The sequence below is a fragment of the Macaca mulatta genome, chromosome 7, assembly GCF_049350105.2.
Source record: "Macaca mulatta isolate MMU2019108-1 chromosome 7, T2T-MMU8v2.0, whole genome shotgun sequence".
NCBI classification, from domain to species: domain Eukaryota; kingdom Metazoa; phylum Chordata; class Mammalia; order Primates; family Cercopithecidae; genus Macaca; species Macaca mulatta.
The window spans coordinates 60,337,274-60,362,501 of NC_133412.1; positions in this window are offsets into that span (position 1 = coordinate 60,337,274).

The window sequence follows — 25,228 nt, forward strand, 5'->3', positions numbered from 1 at the left end:
GCGGCAAAATCTGATAACAGATAAATAACAACAAGGTTAATATAAAGTCTCTATTTATACCAGCACAACCCGCCTAAAATTCCCCTCCAAATCAAACTATTAGTCAATCCAGACACTGCCCCTGTTGCAGTAAGGCCAGACCAGGTTTTATTAAAAGCTAAGAAGCCCCCGGTATCCATATCGGAGAAGCCCCAACTAAAAACTCCTCAAAACACTTCCCCGCCCTTAATCTCCCTCACCCTCGCCGACATGTTAGAAATTAAAGTAGCAGCTGGAGTTAAAACCAAAACAGCAGCCCTAGTGCATGGTAACCATCATCTGCAACAACTTAAAGTAACCATAAATAAAAACCTTAGAGCCATAGAACAATCTATCACAAAACTTAAAAAGTCCTTAACTTCTCTGTTTAAAGTTGTATTACAAAACCGACAAAGACTAAAAATTGTCTTTCTGAAAAAAGGCGGACTCTGTGCAGCCCTGAAAAAGCAATGTTGTTTTTATGCAGATCATTCAAGAATAGTTAAAAATTCTATGGCAAAACTAAAAAAAAAATTAAACCAAAAAAAAAAAAAAAAACTCAACAAAGTTAGTTTAAAAATTGGTACAACCAATCCCCTTAGCTTAGCACCCTAATCTCCACCATCTTAAAACCCCTCATCCTGCTCACGCTCATCCTAACTTTCAGGCCATGCATACTCAACCGCTTACTCACCCTTATTAAAAATAAATTAAACATAGTACATGCTATGGTTCTAACCCAACAATACCAGACCCTCAGGACTGAAAAAGAAGCTCAAAATTAAGCCTCTGACACAAAAAGAGGAGGGAATGAAACTAGGCCTCATAAAACTTAGAAACTAGGCCTCATATAGAGAAAAAATTAACACCAGGTGGCTCTGAATAGGGTCCCACCCTGCCTCAATAGGGTCCCACCCTGATAGGGTCCCACCCTGCCAATTCCGGGAAACAACCTCATGGGGTCCCACCCTGCCAATTCCGGGGGTCCCACCCTGCCTCGAAGTTCCCGGAATCAACAACTCCAGGAAAAAACCTCATAAGGTCCTGCTCTAACCAATTAGAACAAGACACCTTGCTCAGGCCATAGACAGACCCAATTACCACGCGCCTAAAGCTTTGTTTAAATTTCGCGCCCTAAGCTGTGTTTAAACTTGTATTTGCCTATATAAACAGCCTGTAACAAGCAGTCGGGGTCCCAGGGCCAACTTAGAGCTTGGGACCCTAGCGCGCTAGTAATAAATAACTCTCTGCTGTGAATCTTGTGTCGGTGGTCCTTCGCGGCGACCCCTGCCCAGGAGGGAATCGACAGTTCGGTTCCAACAAGAAGACCCCAGGCAGATGGACTGGTCTTTGGGGATTAAGGAAGACATCCCAAAGCAGCTCAAATGATCTCTGGTGCCTGACCTTTGAACATCCAGTTTATAAACACATCCAAAGTGGTTTCTTTCCTGTCTTCATTTGGGAGCTTCTATAGACTTCAAATCCCATTTGTGTGGCCCAGGCCCATCGATAACCTCCGCCCATTCAGTCCATTGTCTTGTGGGACCAGAAGCCTGAGGGGCATCTCCAGGTCAAGGAAAGGGGATCTGGGAATGTGCAGAGGGAGGGACAGCAGGAGGAGAGAACGGCGTATCTAAAGATCTGGAGTCAGACATCATCACGTGTGTGGACACTGGAATGAATTTGGTGTGAAGGAAGCTGAGACTGAGACTGGAGGGGCTATGTCTTAGTCCATTTGGGCTGCAATAGTAAAAATGCCATAAACTGGGTGGTTAAAAAGCAACAGACATTTCCTTCCTTCTTTTCTTTTCCTTTCTTTTCTTTCCTTTTTTTCTTTCTTTCTTCTTTCTTTTTTGAGACACAGTATCATTCAGTCACCCAGGCTGGAGTGTAGTGGCACCATCCTGGCTCACTGTAAGCTCTGCCTCCTGAGTTCAAGCCATTCTCCTGCCTCAGTCTCCCAAGTAGCTGAGATTACCGCCACATCTTGCTAAATTTTTTGTATTTTTTGTAGAGATGGGGTTTCATTGTGTTAGCCAGGATGGTCTTGATCTCCTGACCTCGTCATCCACCTACCTCGGCCTCCCAAAGTGCTGGGATTACAGGAGTGAGCCACCATGCCCAGCCCAGAAATTTATTTCTTACATAAATTGTAAGAGCCTGGGAAGTCCAAGACCAAGACACCAGCAGATCCAGTGTCTGGTGAGGGCCCACTCTCAGATTCACAGATGGCTTCTTACTGTGTTGAAAAGGCAAGTGTGCTTTCTTGGGCCTCTTTGATAAGGGCACTAATCCTATTCGTGAGGGTGGAGTCCTCATGACCTAATTATTTCCCAAAGGCCTTACCTCTTAATACCATCATGTTGAGGTTTAGGATGTCAGCATATGAATTTGGAGATGTGGGATGGGTGGGGGGTCCCAGACAGCAGTCTGGCAGAGGGAAGAATATGAAGGGACTTTTACATCATGTTCAGGGGTTTCAACTTTATCCTCCAAAACGAGGAGCAACTTAAGCAAGGGAATGACATAAAGTAGTCCTCCCTTATCTGTAGTTTCAGTTACCTATGGTTTGCTGAGGTCCAACAATATTCAGCGAAAAATTCCATAAATAAACAACTTATATGTTTTAAATTGCATGCTGTTCTTAGTAGTGTGATGAAATTTCATGCCACCCAGCTCCATCCTGCTCGGGATGTGAATCATCCTTTTGTCCATCGTATTCCTGCTGTAGACATGGCTCAACCCGCCCATCACTTAGCAGCGGTCTGTCTGGGTTATCAGATTGACTGTCATAGTAGCATAGTGCTTGTGTTCAAGTAACCCTTATTTTACTTCATGGTGGCCCCAAAGTGCAAGAGTAGCAATGCTGGCAATTTGGATATGCCAGAAAGAAGCTGCAAAGTGCTTCCTGTAAGTGAAAAGCTGAAAGTTCTCAATGTAATAAGGAAAGAAAAAGAAATCATATGCTGAGGTTGCTAAGATCTATAGTAAGAATGAATCTCCTGTTTGTGAAATCATGAACAGTATATTGTGTTACTAGTTCTGCTTTGGTATTAGTTGTTGTTGTTACTCTCTTACTGTGCCTAATTTATAAATTAAACTTTATCCTAGGTAGGTTTGTAGGTATAGGAAAAAACATGGTGTACGTAGGGTTCAGGACATCCACTGGGGGTCTTGGAATGTATCCTCTGTGGATAAGGGAAGACTATTGTACTATTTTATTTCTCATTTTGAGAAGACCACTCTGGCTACAGAATGGAGACTATGGTTCAGTAAAGAACGTGGCCATGCCCTGCACCATGATAATGCTGGCCTACATCCAGGCAGAGGCAAGGTGGTGGGAAAAGTGGATAGATTGGAGCACACTCTCACCACCGTGACCCCTGGAGTTTTTTGTGTTGAGAGGGATTCCAGGAACCAGTGTGTGGCTGGAGGGTGGCCAGTGGGGAAAGTTCCACCTGCTGTCTCTACCTTCCCTTTCTCCCTTTAACCCGGGTGGCTCTACTTTGATATGTTCTCTGTGTTAGGGTACCACGAAAGTTTCTGTTTGAGAAGGAAAAGCCTATTTCTAAATATAAGTTTGGAAAAACTATTGGTTTGGGGGAATATTCAGGAGATAGATGAGAAAGGACTTGGTGATTGTGGATGAGCGAGGGAGGTGAGGTGGGAAGAATGACAGGGGAGGAAGGGGGTGCCATTCACTGAGTGGGGAAATTCTACAAGAGGATCCAGATTGGTGGGGCCGGGAGGGTGATGTGGAATCAGTTCCAGACTTTTGCCCTGTGGGACCTCCAGTCCTCCAGTAAGGGTTGGAGTACACTGCCTGCTGGGCAAGGGAACCAGAGTGGCGAGAGGTCATGGGGAGTGCTGGGGCAGGAGGATCTCGTGTGCCAGGGGGTTGTGTAGTGGTAAGCTCCCTCCAGGGCCTCCTGAAGAACTCACATTTGGCCCCCAGGAGGAGTGGCCATTTGGCTCTGGCTACCAGAGGTATCCCAGCCAACTGGGAAACTTCAACAGCTCAAGGTGGGTAAGGGAATGTAGTCTCCTTTCCTCCACTACCTCTACCCTCTGTCCTGACCTTGACCACTCAGGGGCAGAGGCGAGCAGAGGAGTAGGGTAAAAGCAGAGCATGCCATCTCCTTCACCTCCCACCTCCTTCTAGCCAAGGCCAGGACAAGGCCAGGGCAAGGAGATGAGCTCTCTGTTAGATAGGAAATAAACACTGCAATCTGGACCAGATGTTTTCATACTTACAGGTACTCAGGGAGTTTTGAGATCTTCCAAGATGCCATCAAGGAACTGAAAAGTGCTGTCCAGCTGCAGTGGGGGCTTTTTAAAGGTAGTTCCAGGTCTGTACCCCACTGAGTTCAGACTGTCCAATGAACCACTGACATTGTTACACATGTGTATTGTGGGCAACTTGAGAAAACACTTGTCTGCAGGAAGATGAAATTAAAATCAAGTGTGATCCTACCACTGAAAGATAAGTATTACTGATATTTTTGTTAATAACATTCCAGTTTTTTATGTAGTTTTGGGGTAGCTTTTTATTTTCATGTGATTTCAGAGTCGGAGAAAGTTTCCAAGATGAGTCCAAGGAGCTCTCATATGCTCCTCACCCAGATCCACCAACTGGCCACATTTTCCCATTTGCTTTATTATTCCTTCTACCTCTCTCTCTCTAAAGTATTATTATATGTTAAATATATCTTAATATAATTATAGTTATGTTACATGTATCTTAATATAATTAAGATAATTATGTTAAATGATGTTATGAATATTAAAATTATAATTTAAATAATATTCTAATATAGACAGACATTTAGTTTCTGAACCATTTGGGACCACGTTGAAAACATCATTTTCCTTTATCCCTTTTTCCTTCAGTGCCAGAGGGGAGCAGATCAGTGAGAGGTTGTGGGTGGATGCTGGGCCCGGAGCATCCCCATTTCCTAGAATAAGAGAATTCTCTTCCTGTAATCCCAGCACCTTGGGAGGCCGAGGTGGGAGGATCACCAGGTCAGGAGATCGAGACCATCCTGGCTAACAATGTGAAATCCCGTCCCTACTAAAAATACAAAAAATTAGCCGGGTGTGGTGGCGGGCGCCTGTGGTCCCAGCTACTCAGGAGGCTGAGGCAGGAGAATGGCGTAAGCCTGGGAGGCAGAGCTTGCAGCTGAGATCGCGCCACTGCACTCCAACCTGGGTGACAGAGCAAGACTCCGTCTCCAAAAAAAAAAAGATAGTTTTCTTAAATAACTACAGCACCAACATAGAAATCAGGAAATTTATCATTGACACTATTAACTAATCCACAGCCCATAAACAAATTATATCAATTGTTCCAATAATTTTTTGTTTGTTTGTTTGTTTTGTTTTCTTAGGTAGAGTTTCACTTTTGTTGTCCAGGCTGGAGTGCAATGGCGTGATCTCAGCTCACTGCAACTTCCACCTCCTGGGTTCAAGCGATTCTCCTGCCTCAGCCTTCCGAGTAGCTGGGATGACAGGCATGCACCACCACGCCTGGCTTATCTTGTATTTTTAGTAGAAACAGGGTTTCTTCATGTTGGTCAGGCTGGTCTTGACCTCCTGACCTCAGGCGATCCGCCCCCCTCAGCCTCCCAAAGTGCTGGAATCACAGGCATGAGCCACCGGGCCAGGCCTCAATAATGTTCTTTATAGCAATTTTATTTCCTGGCTGAGCATTCAGGCCAGCATCCCCCACTGCATTGACTTTTCAGGTCTTTTTAGTCTCCCTTAATCTGGAATTGTTCCTTAGTCTTCCAAAGTTATCTTCCATGACCTTAGCATTTTTAAAGAATATAGTCCAGTTATTTTACAAGATGCCCCTCAACTGGGGGTTGTCTGACATTTCCTCATTATTAGATCCAGGTGTTGCATTTTGGGAATGCAAAATCCCCAGAAGTGATGTTGTTTTCTCAGCACGTCATAGCAGGATGCAGATGAAGTGGGCCTGCCCCACCATGGGGTTCACCACTTGGTTAAGGACAGATTTTTTTTTTTTTTTTGAGACAGGATCTCACTCTGTCACCCAGGCTGGAATGAAGTGGTGCAATCATGGCTCACTGCAGCCTCAAACTCCTGGGTTCAAGCAATCCTCCTGCTTCAGCCTCTTGAGTAGCTGGGACTACAGGCATGTGCCACCACACTTGGCTAATTTTTTTTTTTTTTTGTAAAGATGGGGTTTCCCTATATTGCCCAGTCTGGTCTCGAACTCCTGGGCTTAAGTGATCCTCCCACCTAAGCCTCCCAAAGTGCTGTGATTACCAGCATAAGCCACTGTACTCTGCTGAAGGACAGATATTTTTTAAGAAAATTCAGATCACACTGAATATGCTGTTTTATTAACTCCTTTTTCACTTACACTATTCTACATATTTGGCAGGTTTTAAATATTCTTATAAAGCATCGTATTTTTTTTCTTTTTTGAGACAGAGTGTCTCCCAGGCTAGAGAGAAGATCTCAGTTCACTGCAGCCTCGACCTCCTGGGTTCAAGCGAACCTTCTGGTCTCAGCCCCTGTGAGCAGCTGGGACTGCAGACATATGCCACCATGACCCGCTAATTTTTTGTATAGACAGGGTTTCACCATGTTACTCAGGCTGTAGCATCATTTTAATAGCTGCATAATTTCCGTGGTGCACATATTGTGTTTACTAATTATAACTCCTATTGTTTTATCAAATTTCAACATTTTGCCAAGTTTTGCTACCATTAACAATGTTGCACAGAACATTTTTATAGATAATTCTTTATGTCCATCAAAGATTATTTCCTAAGGGAAAATTCCTAGAGCTAGAATTGGTAGTCAAAGGTTATGCTTTTTTTTTTTTTTTTTTTTTGAGATGGAGTCTCACTCTGTCACCCAGGCTGGAGTGCAGTGGTGCGATCTCAGTTCACTGTAGCCTCCGCCTCCAGGGTTCAAGCAATTCTTCTGCCTCAGCCTCCCTAGTAGCTGGGACTATAGGCACCTGCCACCATGCCCAGTTAATTTTTGTATTTTTAGTAGAGATGGGGTTTCACCATATTGGCCAGGCTGATCTCAAACTCCTGACCTCGTGATCCACCCACCAGGGCATCCCAAAGTACTGGGATTACAGGCATGAGCCACAGCACCTGGCCCTGGTTATATATATTTTTAAGGTTAAATAGTGCCATTAATAGGGCCCTGCCTCAAAAGCATTGTTCAAATTTCCACTCCCCATGTTAGTGTACGCAAGGGCCCATTTTGCCATCTGCCTCCCTCCCACATAGGGTTTGGTCATTTTCCAAAATCTTTTGTTGCTTTAATTTGTGTTTCTTTAGTTAGAAAATTTGACTTTTTTTTTCATATATTTTGAGCCATTTATGTAACTCTTTTTCTTGAGTTTTCTATTTATATCCTTTGCTTGTCTTTCTGTTGAGTCTTCCTCTTTTGTTAAAACATGTAGATTTCATGGTTACTACTGTATGAAAACTTTGTAAATTCAGTTTTGAGTTCTTTGCTGACTGAAGAGTCCTGTGCTTTTTGTTTTATTTTGTTTTAATTTCCACATAGCATTTCCTTTACTGGATTTGTAATTAATTTTTCAAGTTGTGTCTTCTAGAAAAAGAGCAGGACCTGGAAGCAGGAGAGTTGAAAGATCAAGAGCACAAGCTTTAGGGTCAGGCAGACCTGCTGCTGAGTCCTGGCTCTGCTGGGGGACTTTGGTAGGGGCGGGGGGCCCACGTCACTGGGTCTCTGTTTTCTCATCTGTAAAGTAGGAGATAATAGTAGGGTCCTGGTGAGGACTAAGTGAGACACCGTGTGCAAAGGGCCTGCTGCACGGCCCTCAGTCAGTGTTGCTTACGACAGTTGTTCATTATTGTCACTCAGTCGCCTGAGGGGAACATTCAGAGAGACTTATCGGCAGGACATGTACAAAGGGGACAGAAGAGCAGATGCAGCTTCCAAGAGTGAGCTGCTGAGGATGAGAGGTGGGTTTCTCAGGGAAGCTTGAGGGTGGGCCAGGTCCGTGGCTTGTTGGGCAGTGTCTAACATTGGTGTGTTGCAATGATTCTTCTAGACGTTTAGTCACAGGACTGACACTGTGCTCTCAACCCTGCTAGGCTTGAAGTTAGGGTGTCTGAGTGGATACCCAGTTGTCATTTTGATGGGTTCACTTTCTACGCTGCACAGATGACATTGTCCTTTGGTGACATTCAACAGCTTCTTAAGGTTCCTAGATGTAGATCTGCAGCTGTGGACTTGGAGTTTTAACCTAAGTCAATAAGCACTTATGGGCTTCTAAGTGGGGAATGAACTTGGAAAACACTGAACCTAGTGTGCAGCACATAGTAGGTACTCATCTGCAAGGTACTTCCCTTTTTCCCTCCCTCTCTCCCTCCTCGCCCTCTTCCTCAGGGACTCAGCCGATGACCTGAAAGAGCATAAGCCAATGTCCGTCCCAGCTCTGGTCCTGCTTTGTGCCTGCCCTGTGATATTGGGCAAGTTGCTCAACCCTGGACTTCTCCTTTCTCCTCCATAAAACATGACTTTGGGAGCAACTTGCTCTCCAAGGGCCATTCCAACTCTAACATTATAATTTTATCATATGGAATTTGGCATAATTGGTTATCTCTGAACACTTACACTTTTTATTTTTGAGATGGATTCTTGCTCTGTTGCCCAGGCTGGAGTGCAGTGGCACAATCTCAGCTCACTGCCACCTCCGCCTTCTGGGTTCATCCATTCTCCTGCCTCAGCCTCCCGAGTAGCTGGGACTACAGGCGCCCGCCACCACGCCCAGCTAATTTTTTTTTGTTGTTTTTTTTTGTATTTTAATAGAGACGGGGTTTAACCATGTTAGCCAGGATGGTCTTCATCCTAACCTCGTGATCTGCCTGCCTCAGCCTCCCAAAGTGCTAGAACACTTACACTTTTAGGATATTTGTACACATACACGAACCAAAACAAGAGTCAAGAGGTGCAAATAGTCCCACGAACAAATGCTCCAGGATGTTGAGGAGAGACCCCTTCCCTTGAACCTCTCTTCTCACCCAACCTGCTTTCCAGACCTTCCTTCCCTCCTGGCTAAATGCCCTGTAGAAGCGCTAATGTGTCTGTGTGCCCCTGGAAGCCAGGCGTTCCCTGGAAGCACAGCTCTACTAGCTAACTACTCGTAAGACCCTAACTATGCTGATGTTGAGGAAAGGGCTGAATTCTTCCCAGCCACATGGTGGAAATTTAAAGAAAATAATGTGAGAGCTTCACGGATAACTGCACATTCACCACCACAAATGGTGCCATCCCAGAGACAAACATGTAATAGTTCAGAACTTGGGAAAATGGCCCAGGACTGAGCCATGCTAAGAATGGGAGCAATTTGGCTGATACATAGCTGCCCTGTGGTCCAGCAGGGGGGGAAAAAAAGGTTCTAATTACCCAGCCACAATCCTGTATTTAGATGTAAAAGGGAGGAAATAGCTGAGCTCTGTTCTAGTCACAGACGTGCCAAACGGGTCAAGAGAAAAGCCTTCTGCCCAGACCACTGCTGAGCCCACGGCTGGCCTGGGCCCAGGCTGCCCAGCCAATGAGCCTCAGATGGACTTCCAGAAGGCCACAGAGGCCCCACTTTATCCTCTGCCTATTTTACCAGGACATTGGCCTCAGACAATTTCCTCCTCAAAGTTTCTTCACTCTCTTTGGTGTTCTGTCTCATGCAAATCTGTTGGGGATGGGAGGAATTAAGGACAGGGAGATCAAATGACAACCCCTGCCTCCTCAGTGATTAAATAAAATCAGAGCTCATCCATACGGCAGCGGCACTTCTGACCCGGTCCAGCATTCCTCCCTCACCCTGTGCTTTCTGAAACTCTCATGCATCTTCCAGATGTCACCTGCTGCCATGAGGTCAGCATGGATGAGGGTCAGCCTGGATTTCCCGTTCTACTAGGCTGCCAAAGTAGTAGAGACAAGCTTCAATCCTAAGATATTTAGGACCTGACAAATACCCCATCTCAAGAACTTACAGAAACCTCAGCATGGACAGCCTGGAGTGAAAGGATGCTTACTTCTTAGGAAGGGCATTTCTGCTTGGGAAATGCTCAGCTGTGCCTCAGTTTCCCTTAGTCTTCCTCTGAGCTTCAGGTGCTGAGACTGAGAGGCTTTCCACACGTCCCAGAAGGGGCAGACTTGACGGTGTTTCCTATCTCCTTGAGCAACTATTGCAGATCCTCACCTCAGACAGTACTGATAGAAACACCCACACCTGCTCGCAGGGGGTCTGGGCTTTCCTAGTCAATCATTTTCCCTTTGGGGTGTAGAGGTTGGAGAATGAAACAAAGATTGCATAGCCCTGGTGAAAAGAAAAGGAGAAATTCAGGGAGGAGGAATGAGGGATCCTCTTTCTTGCGTGTGGGTGTTAGCTTGCCTCCCAACCACACTGACACTTGCTATGCCATTGATTTGACTTTTCTCCTATCTCAACAATAACAAATCATTAAAAAATCAGTTTATCAAAAATATAAAATGGAAACACATGTGCGTGTGATATTTTCCCCTTCCCACAGCCTAACAAAGCAAATGCCATCTCTGGTCACTGTCGCCCTGCCCTTCCTTCCTTGGGAGCTTCTGGGTCTGCCATTTTGGTTCCTGAGCTGCTTCTCTTCTGACAAAACATGATTCTGTCTTGAAGAGGCGAAACAATTGCAAGAGGGCCAAGCTGATTCTTTTTTTTGTTTTTTTCTTTTGAGACCGAATCTCGCTGTCGCCCAGGCTGGAGTGCAGTGGCGCAATCTCGGCTCACTGCAAGCTCCGCCTCCCGGGTTCACGCCATTCTCCTGCCTCAGCCTCCGGAGTAGCTGGGACTACAGGGGCCCGCCACCACATCTGGCTAATTTTTTGTATTTTTAGCAGAGACGCTGTTTCACTGTGTTAACCGGGAGGGTCTCGATCTCCTGACCTTGTGATCCGCCCGCCTCGGCCTCCCAAAGTGCTGGGATTACAGGTGTGAGCCACTGCGCCCGGCCAAGCTGATTTATTAAATACTTAATTGCATTTAGAAAGGGGCAGGAAAATTGTTTATAGGGGAAAAATAAGAGATTGAGAGTGGGAGTGGGAAGAGAAGGGAGGGAGTGACAGGCCAACCGGAGTTGGGTTCAGAGAGAGTTTCTCTTGGTTGTTGGGGTGAGAAATTGAGAAAGAAAGATAAACTTTTTTTTTTTTTTTTTGAGATGGAGTCTTGCTCTGTCGCCCAGGCTGGAGGAAAGAGAGGCGCTTTAAGGTGGCTTTGGGATGTGACAGTTGTGAAGAGCCAAGGTAATGGGAAAACAGGATGTGTGGGTTGTGAACCTCTCCTTCAACAATCTTTGAGGGTTCTCAGTAAAGATGTGGAAAGAAAACTCAATCCCTGACCAATAGTGCTCATCAAAAGCCACCTCCAGAAAAATCTTTAAAATGATCTCCTAGCAACCTCTCATGTCTCTGAATTCCCAGTAGGTAAGTCACATCGCAGTCCCTAGAGTACACTCATCTCTTCAAAAGTGACCCATGGCCTTGTGGCATTGGGCTGGGGCTGGGTTGAGCAAAGAGGCCTGCTCCCTGCATGCTCCACCAGTTCCTCATGACCTGGGTAACACATCCAGGAGAGCTGAGCCTCCAGAAAGTGTGTCCTCAGTGAACTTTGGAACCACTGCTAGACAGATAAGGAACAATAGCAACAATAGTAACAATAAAGGGCTCTTATGATGTGCTAAGCATTGGGCTAAAGGCTTTACTCTCACATCTCAGTCCTTACAAAAGCCTGGAGGCAGGGATATTATCTCCTCTTACAATGAGGAAATTTGGGCTCAGAGACGTTGAGTGAGTTGTTCAAGTTCACCCAGCTTGTAGATGGTGACATCAGGATTCAGACACTGAACTCTCTGACTCTAGTTTCCAGTTGCTTATTCATTTTGACACAGGAGCACACTCATCCCCTATCCATTTCTTGGTGTGACAGATGAGGAGGCCCAGGCACAAGGAGATTAAATCACAGTCCCGAGGTTACACAGTCAATATTGGTGGCGATTGGACTAGAACCCCTACTTCTTGGCTTCCTATTTGCTCTTTTATCACAGCACCCTCCTCTTCCTATCCCCTGCCTGAGAGGTTGGCCTAAAGCTTCAGAGCTCTGATTGGATGGGCAGGGAATAAGGTGGGACTGTGGAGCAGGATTTACCCTGGGGGATGAGCAGCCCAGAGAATGTGGGCTCAGTGGCAGGGAGGGATTGAGATGTGCCCAGATTGTCTTGGTTTTTCCCGAAATTTCCAGTTTTAGCACTGAAAATCCTGCTTTCCAGAAAACCTATCAGTCCCAGGCAAACTGGAACTGTTTGTCCCTCTATCAGGGCCTGAGCTGGCAGCAGCTTCCTGGTCTTCAGGACTGAGGTCAAGGCTTTTCATAACTGAGGGGTCTTTTAGAGCCCCAAGACCTGACTTGGGACAGCCAATGAGATACCAAAAGGCCACCCAGGCCTTGGCTGGAGGGATCAGTCATCCAGGTCAGATCACAGTGATAAGGATCTTCAGGGCTGGTGGGCATTTTAAGCAGCATTTAGTTCAACCCATCATTTGACAGATGGGGACCCTGAAGTGCTAAACCCTCTCCTATGATTCTGCAGCATGGGAGGTGTAAGAGTGGGACTAGGTCTCCCAGGAAGCCAAATCCTCTGCTTTGCTTAACATGTCATATGACTTTTCTTAACTTCATCATGTGTCTGGAGTAGTGGTTCTGAAAGTGAGGTCCCTGGACCAGTGGCATCAGCATCACCTAGGAGTTTATCAGAAATGCAAAGTCTCTGGCCCAGACCCACCGAATTGGAAGCTTTGGGAGTGAAGCCGAGAGTTCTGTGTTTTAATAAGTTCTACAGGTGATTCTGATGCAGGGTCAAATTTAAGAATGTCACTCCTAAGGCATGGGTTTTCCAGAAGACTGACCTCCTCTGATATGGTTTGGCTGTGTCCCCACCCAAATCTCATATTGAATTGTAGCTCCCATAATTCCCACATGTTGTGGGAGGGACTTGATGGGAGATAATTGAATCACGGAGGTGGTTTCTCCCATACTGTTCTCATGGCAGTGAATAAGTCTCACAAGATCTGATGGTTTTATAAGGGAAAATCCCCTTTCATTTGGCTCTCCTTCTCTCTTTGCCTGCCACCACGTAAGACGTGCCTTTTGCTTTCCACCATGATTGTGAGGCCTTCCCAGCCACGTGGAATTGTGAATCCATTAAACCTTTTTCTTTATAAATTACCTAGTCTCTAGTATGTATTTATCAGCAGCGTGAAAACAGACTAGTACATTCTAAATGGCAGTATTGTAAGTTTTCATGCTTTTCCCCAAATCCAGCATGGGACCCTGCTAGGGTCTGAATGTTTATGTCCCCACAAAATTCATTTGTGGAAATACTAACCTTTAAGGTGATGATATGAGAAAGTGGGGTTTTGGGGAGGTAAGTAGGTCATGAGAGTGGAGCACTCAGGAATGAGATTAGTGCCTTTATAAAGGAAGCCCCAGAAAGACCCTCATCCCTTCTATCGTGTGAATTTACAGTGAAAAGATGGCCTTCTATAAGCCAGAAAGAGGGCCCTCATCAGACATAGAATCTACCAGTGCCTTGATGTTGGATTTCCCATCAGAAAAAAAAAAAAAGAAAGAAAGAAAAAAATAAAAGAGTGTCTTCCCTGAGGGGAGAGGAGGCAGGGCCCACTCTCCAAAAGGGGCATCTGTTCTATGTCTGCTCTTTATGACCAAATAGAGATTGTTAGGACAGCATAGAAAAGAGGCTAGAGGAAGTGGAGGAACCCAAGGCAGTAGAGAAAGCAGGCAGAGGATGGAAGCTGTTCTAAGTGATCAGATCCCAACCTAGCCAGGCCTGGCCCCTGACTGTTTCATGCCCTGCTGTGAGAGCTCCTGAAGCTGCTGTCCTCAGGAAGTGTCACCTGAACAAACTGACCACCAAGGAACATTACTGAAAGCAGCTTGCCCAAACAGATCAATATTTAATTTCTAATGAGCAATTTTCAATTAGATCCTTGATTTGACTGATGTCTGATCATTTGCCTGTAACCACTGCAGGCCTTTTGCTCCCCTCCGGGGCCAAAAAGCAGCTGATACTACAGCCATGATAACCTGAGTGTTCTATCCCGTAGTCTCAACCAAATTGTAAGGCTTAGGGCAGTGGTTCTCAACGTGGATGAATTTGCCCTCAAGGGGATGTTCCATAGCGTCTGGGGATATTTTTATTTGGCACAGCCAAGGGATGTTACTGGCACATAGCGAGTAGAGTTCAGGGATGCTGCCAAACATCCTACAATGCACAGGACAGCCCACAACAAAGAATTATCAGCCCAAAATGTCCACAGTGCTGAGGTTGAGAGGCACCGCCTTAGGGCCTCCTCTGTTTGTCAATTACAGTTACCTCCGTGATCGTCTCCCTGACCATCTCCAACTGCACGCACTCTTAGAAGCATCCCTGCTCAGGCAACACCCACACTCCCATGCTCACATGCACACACACCCCTTCACAGCATTCATCACCTACAATAATGCAGTCCGAACCCTGCAACTGTTTGTGTTTTGTTTTTGAGACGGAGTCTTGCTCTGTCGCCCAGGCTGGAGTGCAGTGTCACCATTTCGGCTCACTGCAAGCTCCGCCTCCTGGGTTCACGCCATTCTCCTGCCTCAGCCTCCCGAGTGGCTGGGACTACAGGTGCCCACCACCACATCCGGCTAATTTTTTGTATTTTTAGTAGAGACGGGGTTTCACCGTGTTAGCCAGGATGGTCTGGATCTCCTGACCTCATGATCCATCTACCTCGGTCTCCCAAAGTGCTGGGATTACAGGCGTGAGCCATGGCGCCTGACCAAACCCTGCAACTGTTTAGGGCTCTGCAACCCCTGGGCCCACATGCCTTTCCAACATTTTCCCCCATTTCACTCCACTCTCTGAACTGCTGTCCCTACCCCAGTGACTCTCAAACTGGAGCATGCAACAGAACCACCAGGAGAATTTGTGGAAAATGCAGCTTGCTGGGCTCCATCTCCAGAGTTTTTGATTCAGCGCAATTTGCATTTCTTCAGACGATGCTGCGGACACTGGTCTGGGGACCAGACTTTGAGAACCGCCATCCCACACCAACTTGCCCTCTTCACCTCTGATCTTGGCGTCCAGCTGCTCCTGCCCAGAGTACCCTTGTGCTCACATCTGAGTTCCATCCTTGGGGTCTGAGTCTAGTGCTACCTGCTCTACCAGGTTGTCTCTGATGCCCAAGTAGAAGAAATGTCTCAGCCGCTGCACTTTCTCAGCACTGCTCACCACTCTGTAGCAATTTTTTTCTTCTTTCATTGACAATTTATTATTATTATTATTATTATTTTTAGACAGAGTCTCACTGTTTCCCAGGCTGGAGTGCAATGGTGCAATCTCCTCTCACTGTAACCTCTGCCTCCCAGGCTCAAGCCATTCTCCCACCTCAGCCTCCCAAGGAGCTGGGATTATGGGCACGTGCCACCCTGCCTAATTTTTGTATTTTTAGTAGAGACAGGGTTTTACCATGTTGGCCAGGCTGATCTTGAACTCCTGACCTCAAGTGATCCGCCCTTCTTGGCCTCCCAAAGTGCTGGGATTACAGGCATGAGCCACAGCCCCCAGCCTCACTGACAATTATTTTAAATCATGCTTTACCAATTAGGCACACACAAGAGGAGGAGCTGGAGAGGGTTTAATGACAGGGACTATTTACAAAGGTGTGGACAGAATTAAGGGACATTAACAAGGATGATGAAGCACCCCAGAGCTGTTAGAAGTCAAAGCTACTCCGAGGGCTAGGGACAAGAAGGAGCAGACACTAGAACCAGGAAAGGGTCACCTGACTGGAGCTGTGGCCTTGAAAAAAGAAGCACAGAGGTTGCCAGATGACAGCCTTGCAGGTAGGGAGCTGGGGGAATAAACACCCTGGCCTCTCTCTCCTCCTGCCCTCTGATGTACTGTGGGTGCCTCCCACTGACTGAGCCCAAGAAAACAGGGCAGAGAAACCTCATGATGCTGCCCACATGGGCCAGCCTTCTGGGGCTCAGAGCAGGTAGAGAAGGGCACAGAGAGATCTCATGGGGCAAACAGGGGGTCTCCAGCATCCCACCTTCCTCCCTACTACCCAGTCCTAGAGTATAGAACCTATGTCAGAATTGCCTCTGAATCCATGACAAGCCCAGGACCTCATATTATTAATAAATATTTGAGGAATTCATCATTTATCATTAGCTGGTGTGCATGTCTGCTGATGAATTCTCAGACATTTTGTGGAATGTGGTCACTCAGAATATTCTAAGAATGTTCCCAGCACCACAGGAAAACCTGCTAGCCAAGGCCCCATGACATGGCTGGGAAAACCAGCTTGTCATTTTTCCCAACTCCATACACCCATTTCTCACTTATCTATCACTTTGTCGTTCAAAACAAAGAATAGAAAGTAAGGAGCTGAGATTTTCTCAGCTTTCAAGTAATCAAAGAAAACACCAAGGAAAGGAATCAACAACAAGGGTATCAATTTTTTATAAGTGAAATACAAACAAACTGAAATGAAAGGGGGAACAGTGACTGCAAAACATATTTGCATTAGAAATCACCATGGGTTTACATCCACAGAATTCTTATAAACATGTAAGGAAACAGCTAGAACTTAAGACAGAAGTGATCTACTCTGGCACTACTGGCTACCATTTATTGAGCATTTACTATATGCTGGGAACTGTCTAAGTGCTTTATGTATTTTATCTCAAATCTCACAGCTAGTGTTTTAACTATAAACTATTATCATTTCCACGTTACAGATGTTGAAACTGAAGTACTGGGAAGTTAAGCAAATTGCTCAGGTTCTTCTATCCAGAATTTAAATCCAGATCTGCTTAGTCAAACACAGTTCTCACCTGAAAATAGGTAGTTAAGAGTCAAAACACGAATCACCAAAAAACTCAGATTCAATGACTGTACAAGTGCCATTTTAACCTACAAAATGAGCAAAGCGCTTTTTAAAAAGTATTATGAGGCGCTTCCGCAGCTGAGGAGGCACTGGTGAAAGGTGTACTCCCATAGCTGGTGCCGTGAATGATGCTTTTGTATAAATAGTGGCTTCCTCCAAAGGGTTGGGGTGAGGGTGGGGTACAGCATCCATCAGCTGACTGGGTTTATCAGAGACAAGATATAGTTCTACTGAAGACTTGGGACTGTGTGCCTCAGGGTCTAGAGCCCAGACAGAGGGCACTGCTGCATTCAGAGCTGTTTCCTTTCCCAGAAGACTCGCTTCATCTGCTCCCAAGCCAGGCTTTCACTGACCTTGAAAAGGTCACTCTGGTCCCAAGGGTGACAGACATTGAGCAGGTGGAGTGAGGTAGCAGGGGTGGAGGAGCCACACTCAGAGCATTACACCCACCACAGGCTGGAGAAGTTCCCTCCCAGGAATGCCAGGCACCGCATGGGGCCTCTAACCTTCCCCATTTGGACATCTGGAAGCAACACAGGGGCTGAGTACATTCACTCCCTCTCTGTTATCTCCCTGCTTGATGCTGCCTCTTTTTCTTTTCTTTTCTTTTCTTTTCTTTTTTTTTTTTTTTGAGATGGAGTCTTGCTTGGTCACCCACGCTGGAGCATAGTAGCGGTGATCTCAGTTCACTGCCTTCCCGGGTTCAAGCAATTCTTGTGCCTCAGACTCTCCAGCAGCTGAGATCACAGGCACGCACCATCACACCTGGCTAATTTTTGTATTTTTTAGTAGAGAAGGGGTTTCATCATGTTGGCCAGGCTGGTCTCGAACTCCTGACCTCAAATGATCGGCCCGCCTCAGCCTCCCAAAGTGCTGGGATTACAGGCGTGCGCCACCATGCTGGGCCTATGTCACCTCTTTATTCAGCAGACTACAGTCCTGTGTTTCAATCCCACCTCTGCCACTTTTACTCTATTCTGTCTCAGGCAGGTCACTTAAGCTCTCATCTCCCTCCTCTGCAAACACAAGTGCCTGCCTCACAATTCTTTCTTTTTTTTTTTTTTGAAGTGGAGTTTCGATATGTCACACAGGCTGGAGTGCGTGGAACGATCTCAGCTCACTACAACATCTGTCTCCTGGGGTTAAGCGATTCTCCTCCCTCAGCCTCCTTAGTAGCTGGGACTACAGGCATGTGCCACCACGCCCGGCTAATTTTTGTATTTTCAGGAGCGACAGGGTTTCATCATGTTGGCCAGGCTGGTCTCAAACTCCTGACCTTGGGTGATCCGCCTGCCTCAGCCTCCCAAAGTGCTTGGATTACAGGTGTGAGCCACCGCCCCCGGCCCTGCCTCCAGTTCTATCATGAAATAACATACATGAAGTGTTTAGCAAGGGCCTAACACATTACAGGGACTTCACAAGTACCAGTTTCCTCTCCCACCCCATCCTTATTTTTATCCTGTCAACAAATTAGGGTGAAAGCACCTCTGCGGGTCTTCATTTTATATGATAAGGCCCACCTTTTTGGGGCTTTAACTTCCCTTACATTTTTCTGATAGGGCCAAGTGACTATTGCTGGAAGCTTCTTCCAGCTCATGAAGTCAGCCAGGGGCCAGGCAGGGCAGTACGGCAGGGCTCCACCAGAGGGGAGCAGAGAGCTGGGGCTGGGGCTGGGGCTTGGCAGGTGAACCTCAGCAGCAGAAAGGAGGCAGACGTGGCACATGGGCTGGGGGAGATCTCCCGGCTCTATCATTAGAGGCTGAAGGTTTGGGGGTGTGGACTGGTGTCATTCAACTGAGGACCCCAGAGGCAAAGACTTACATGAGGGCGAGTCTTGAGTCAAACAGGAAGTATTCCAGAGAGTCTAGGAAAAACCTTCTTTAGACCAGGGAATAATCACAATAGCTGCTATTGATTGAACATGTTGCTCTAGTGAGGCTATGTCCTTGGGGGATCTTAAGTCAGTATATTTTCATCCAGGGTGATGGCTAGTGCCAAGCCTAGTAGACCCCAGCCCTAAAGTTCTTCTAGAATGTAGAGAAGATACCCTAGCAGTCAAGGGGATTGCAGCCTAGGGAAGGGAATGGCATGAAAAGGAGATTCTTCCAGACATGAAGGGGAAGTAGAAATCCTCCTATTTCCCCTTGATGGACCATGGAAGGGAGAGGGACAGAGGAGGAGAAGCAATGGCTGAGACACAGGTATCGTGGCTTCCTTGGCCAAAGTCCTCCCGGGATGTGGTGGAGTGGCGTGAGGATGTCTTTTTTTTTTTTTGAGACAGAGTCTCACTCTGTCACCCAGGCTGGAGTGCAATAGCATGATCTCCGCTCACTGCAAGCTCCACCTCCTAGGCTCACGCCATTCTCCTGCCTCAGCCTCCCGAGTAGCTGGGTCTACAGGTGCCCGTCACCTCGCCCGGCTAGTTTTTTGTATTTTAGTAGAGACAGTGTTTCACCGTGTTAGCCAGGATGGTCTCAATCTCCTGACCTCGTGATCCACCCACCTCGGCTTCCCAAAGTGCTGGGATTACAAGCATGAGCCACCGCGCCGGTCTAGGATGTCTTGAGGTGACGCCACCAGTGGAGGGGTTTGTGCGTGTTGTCTGGGCTGGGACTCTGGGTAAAGACCCCATTGTATGGAGCGGCCATCTTTACATGGAGCAGCCAGAATCAAATGGAGACCCGACTCGGTGGGGTGGAGAGGTCTGGGTTAGAGTTCCACAGCTTTCCCTTGGCATGGAAGGGGTCAGAAGAGCCAGTGGAAGGGACCTGCCATGCTAAGGGGCGAAGTGACCCCACGGTGAAGGCCACAGAGTGTTTAACTTGGTAAGGGTCAGGTGGAGGGTGCATCTGAGACTCAGAAGGCCGAGCACAGTGGTGAAAAGCTGGGGTGGGGGCAAGTCAGTGAGGGAAGAAGACAAATTTCAGGTTCATCTCCATACTCCGGGAGAGAAAAGCGGGAAGTAGCCCATGGACCAGGCATCCCTGCCTCTACCTCCCCCTCTTTCCCCAGTTCTAGCCACTCCCATTTCCCCTTCACTGTAGTCACACCAGACTCTAGCCCTCAGTGCTGCCTTGCTGCCTTCGGCCACAGGGCCTCTGCACCTCCCTTCTCTCCTCCTGTCACACTCAGCTTCCTAGATCTTCTTGGCTTCGTCATTCTCCTCTCTCTCATATTCTCTTTTATAATGTTACTCATTTTCTTTGGTTGTAACTTCTGCATTTATCTTTGCAGTTCTTTAACACCTGCTTACTCCACAAGATTTTAAGCTCCACAGGGGCAGGGGCTGTGCTTGTTTTCTCTTATCATTTTGTTCCCAGCTCCCAGCACAGACACTGGCAAGCTATAGATCCTCAATCAGTGTTTGTTGAATGACTGGATAAACAAGTAGCGGAATAAATGAATGGATGAATGATCTGTGATGGTTTCTTTGCAGGGCAACGAATTCTCCATTTATTTTCAGAGATGTGTCCAGCACCGAAGGTCAGGAAGGTGGGAACAGTAATGGTACAGGCTCCAGCCCTCACGGAAGAGAGGTGGTCTTTCCCCATGTCAGACTTGCTCTGCCTTTACCTCAAAGTCAGGGCAGCATTTTCTTTTTCAGATAAAGAAACTGAGGATTTCTAGGGTCTTTGGGTTTTGTTTTTACTTTTCATTGTGAACATTTTCAGCATACAGGAAGAGTAAGGAGGACAGTATAATATTCTTTGGAGAGGTTGTATTTTAAAATACAGGCTCACGCCTGTAATCCCAGCACTTTCAAGGCTAAGGTTGGTATATTACTTGAGGTTAGGCGTTCAAGACCAGCCTTGCCAACATGGTGAAGCCCCGGCTCTACAAAAATGCAAAACAATTAGCCAGGCTTGGTGGTGCACACCTGTAATCTCAGCTACTTGGGAGGCTGAGGCAGGAGAATTGCTTGAACCTGGGAGGCAGAGGCTGCAGTGAGCTGAGATCATGCCACTGCACTCCATCCTGGGCAACAGAGCAGGACTCCGACTCTAAATAAATAAATAAATATTAAAGTAAATTATCATTATCATGACAATTTACCCCCAAATACTTCAATTGCACCTCTAAAAAATAAGCATACTTCCCTACTTCACTAAAATACTGTTATCACTCCTAACAAAATTAACCACAATTTTCTTTTTTTTTTTTTTTGAGACAGAGTCTCACTCTGTCACCCAGGCTGAAGTGCAATGGTGCGATCTCGCCTCACTGCAACCTCCGCCTCCTGGGTTCAAGTAACTCTCCTGTCTCAGCCTGCTGAGAAGCCAGGACTACAGGTGTGTGCCACCACGCCCAGCTAATTTTTTGTATTTTTAGTAGAGACGGGGTTTCACCATGTGGGCCAGGCTGGTCTGGAACTTCTGACCTCAGGTGACCCGCCTGCCTCGGCCTCCCAGAGTGCTGGGATTACAGGCGTGAGCCACCGTGTCAGGTCAGTTTTCTTAATATCGTCTATCTTGGTTCATTTGTGCTGCTATAACAAAATACCTGAGACTGGGTAATTTATGAAGAACAAACATTTATTTTCTCATAGCTCTGGAGGCTTGGAAGTCCGAAATCAAGATGCCAGCAGGTTTGTGTCTGGTGAGGGCTGCTGTCTGCTTTCAAGATGGCACCTTGAACAGTGAGTCCTCTGGAGGGGTGGAACGCTGCATCCTAACACGGCAGAAGGTTGAAGGGCAAAAAGGATAAACTCTCTCCATCAGACTCTTTTATAGGGGCACCTACTCCCATTCATGACTCAACCACCTCCTAAAGGCCACATCTCTTACTACTGTTGCATTGGGGGTTATGTTTCAACATCAATTTTAGGGGAGACAAAAACATTCAAACCATAGTATAATCTAATACTTAGGCCCTAATCACATTTCCCCAGTGGTGTCTAAAATGTCTTCTCCAGTTGGTTTCCTGGATGCAGGATCCAATCAACATTCTCACCCAGAGCAGCTCATTTTGAAAACCAACTCAAATGTCTTAATTCAGACCATATGTTTCCCAATGTGGAATACAGAGAGAACCAGACGTCTTCCATTTACATTTCAGCAACCTCAGTCCTTTTTCAAAACTGCCTTGTGCGGTGTGGCGAGCAGGTCCAGGAATGAATAGCCACAAAGCCTAGATATGCAGTGACGCAGGGCACTGCAAACACTCCAGGCGCCCAAGGCAGCCACACAGAGCAGGTGACATGCAAGCTGTACTGCAGAGGAGCAGAGAGATGAACCACAAAGAAAGTATTTTCTCTTTCTACGTTTCTGTCCTGGAGACCTTGCCACTACTCCATATGGCGCTGCCCCCAGGCAGGGCGCAAGAGGCAACAGTGCGAGTCCAACCCTTGGAAAGCCACCCACTTGAGGGAAAAAGTCCCTTCTCCATCCAGCTCTTAGTCCTCATGAAGCGCTGTAGGCTCAGCCCTGCCTGGCCTTCTTGCTGGAGGCCTGGGGCCAGGCAGAGAGGGCTGCAGACACAGGCAGGTGCCACCACAATGTTCTGGTGTTCGGGTTGGAGCTATTCACATGACTAGCTGTGCCAGGAAAGTTTTTTGTTTTTTAACTTGATGGAAATGTTGTGGTTTTCACATTGTCTTGGAACAAACAGGAGCTTGGTTTACTGTCCCGAAGAATGTATCTGCTGAATTGTCCTTTAGTTGATTCTCTTGGGTTTCCAAGTTATGCCTTTTCCCCTTGGGCAGCTGAAGGAGCACAGCTTCTCCACTCACCCCCTCTTCGGTTCCCTTGCCTCCACTGTCAGGAAATTCCACCCTAAATACCCTAACCCTCTCCCTGTGATGATGGGATTTGCACAGACTGATGGGCACAGGACTCTTTCCAGTCACTCTCTGTGCTCCAGAAAAACTGAAGGCAGACTGGAAACATATAAAATACCTGCAGGAGCCCCACTCACCAGGTGAGGACAGAGGCGGCCATTCACAAGGCCACGATTCCACTTCTGCTTTGGGCCATGGTTACCATTAGGCACATCCCCCTAGTCCTTCAGGACAGAGCCCTTCAGGACAGAGCCCTTCAGGACAGAGTACCAGGAAGCCTGCGGGAATCAAACAGGATGGGAAAATCTCTCTCTCCCCTCCTCCCACCCCATTTAGATCCAGATACTACCTCGTCGCAGGGGCCTGTCCTGTGCATTGCAGGATGTTTAGCAGCTCCCCAGACTGCACCCACTGGATGCCAGCGTATTTCCAGACATTGCCAAATGTTCCCTGGGGGACAAAATCATCACCAGTTGAGTGCTCCTGTTTTGAGTCTTAAACAAAGGACCCATTTGTAACACCAGGAAAGTTCCAGGACCACTCACACCAGCTGAGTGGAGCAGTGTTGGGAGAACCGCAAGCCAGGCATTCTCAGTGTCTTGTTCTGTGGAAGGGAAATGCAGAGCAGCTGCCAGGCCAGGTCTGTCTTTAGCCCTTCGCTTCCCTCTATTCACACAGGGGAAGCTGTGCCAGAGCCCGGGCTTATGATCTGGAGGAAACAATACTGTCACTGAGATAGGATTGATGGGGCATTTTCCTTCTGGAAGTGCTGATCCATGAATAATTTCCAAGCAAACCACCCACGGCATCTCCACTCCCTCTACTCTCTCCTCTTCCCTTCTTTCTTATATCCTACCTCCCCAACCGACATCTAGCTTAGGCCTCTAACTCTGTCCACCCCTGGGCTTGACCCCACACTGGACAGCTTCTCTGGCCACAGCTAGAATAGCCATGAATTGCACCCACGGGCCCTCCCACCACACTTACTGCTCTGTCATCTCCTTCTCATTTCCGCAGAGGGGCTGCAGTGGGGTGAGAGCCCTGCATTAGAAAGCCAAAGGGCCTGGGTCTGAATCTGAACTTTACCAATCACTGGGCAGGAAATTCAAGTCATGCATGTAAACCCCTTAGCACAGTGCCCAGCACACGGAGCGGTTCTTACATGTCAGAATGGGTTTTTCTCCCTCCCCCTTCCCTCTTCATCTATCTGGGATAGTGAGGAAGCCCCTTCCTTAAGAAGCACAGGAAATACCCACAGGATTATGAACCTGGTTATGTCTGCAAATGCCACCCCAAGGCCACTCTCCTCTCCCTAACCATTGCAAGATCCACAGCAGGCTGCATTCAGGGTTCCAGATGCAGCCAAGGATGGAGAGCCTACTCAGGAGGAAGAAGGAGTGAGAATTAAAGGAGGTGGGTCTGAGGGGACCAGGGAAAAGACACAGGAAGTCAACAGAAGCGGTTCCTCTGATAAACCCTGCTAGAGGAGAAGGAAGATGGTGCTGGTGGCCTTGAGAATCAAGGGCTGAGAACCCAGGCTTGGTAAGTGTGAGCACCTGGAGAGGAGAAGCCCCTGGAATAGGGGGAGAGGCCACACACACTCCAAGCCTCCCCCATGGACTCCATATCAGGGGTTAGACTGGATAACTCAAAACAGGACCATTTTATACACTCTTCCCATCTTCTGTGGGTACATGAATGGCCTTGGAAGAAGTACTGTTGGGGCTTAGACCATATTCCCTATTCCTTCCAGCATGATGTTGGTGGGTAATACCCTGGGTATCAGAAACGGGAAGCGGGTGATTATTATTTCCACTGAGGTGAAAGTGCAGGATCTCCTAGAGGAGGTCAACCTTCTCCAGAGCTTAGCCCTCCTTTTATGCCTTCTTCTTGCCTCTCCTAGTCCCTCCTGCCACCAAATCTGCTTTCCACCTCACTGAGAACATCCGGCCTTCTTGTTCTCTGGCTTCTCAGTCCCCTCATGGCCTTATTCCTTCCTCCGCTACCTGGGCCTCACCAAGCAGCCTAGACCCACTTGCCACCTCCCGCCCCACACTCTGGCTTCCATGACCACCCTGTCATCTCTGGCCTCACCCTCAGCTCCCCCTGCCAAGTGTGACTTATTTAACCTCTCTGTATCTAGTTTCCTCAAATGAAAGGTGAGCGCTCATGCCAGACAATTGTCAGGAGGCATTGGCATGCCTGCCATGTGGTAAATTATCAGTGATTTTGGAGTATTAATTGTTAAATGCAATTGTCAGGAAGCATTGGAATGCCTGGCATGTGGTCAATTCTTAGTGATTTTGGAGTATTGATTGTCAAATGCTTGGTTCAGCGCCCAGCGCCTCAGGGCTCAGTGCATGGCAGCTGCTATTATTGTGTGAGTTCTCTGATTTGCCAAGAGCTAGGGCAGCTAGTGCTTTTGGA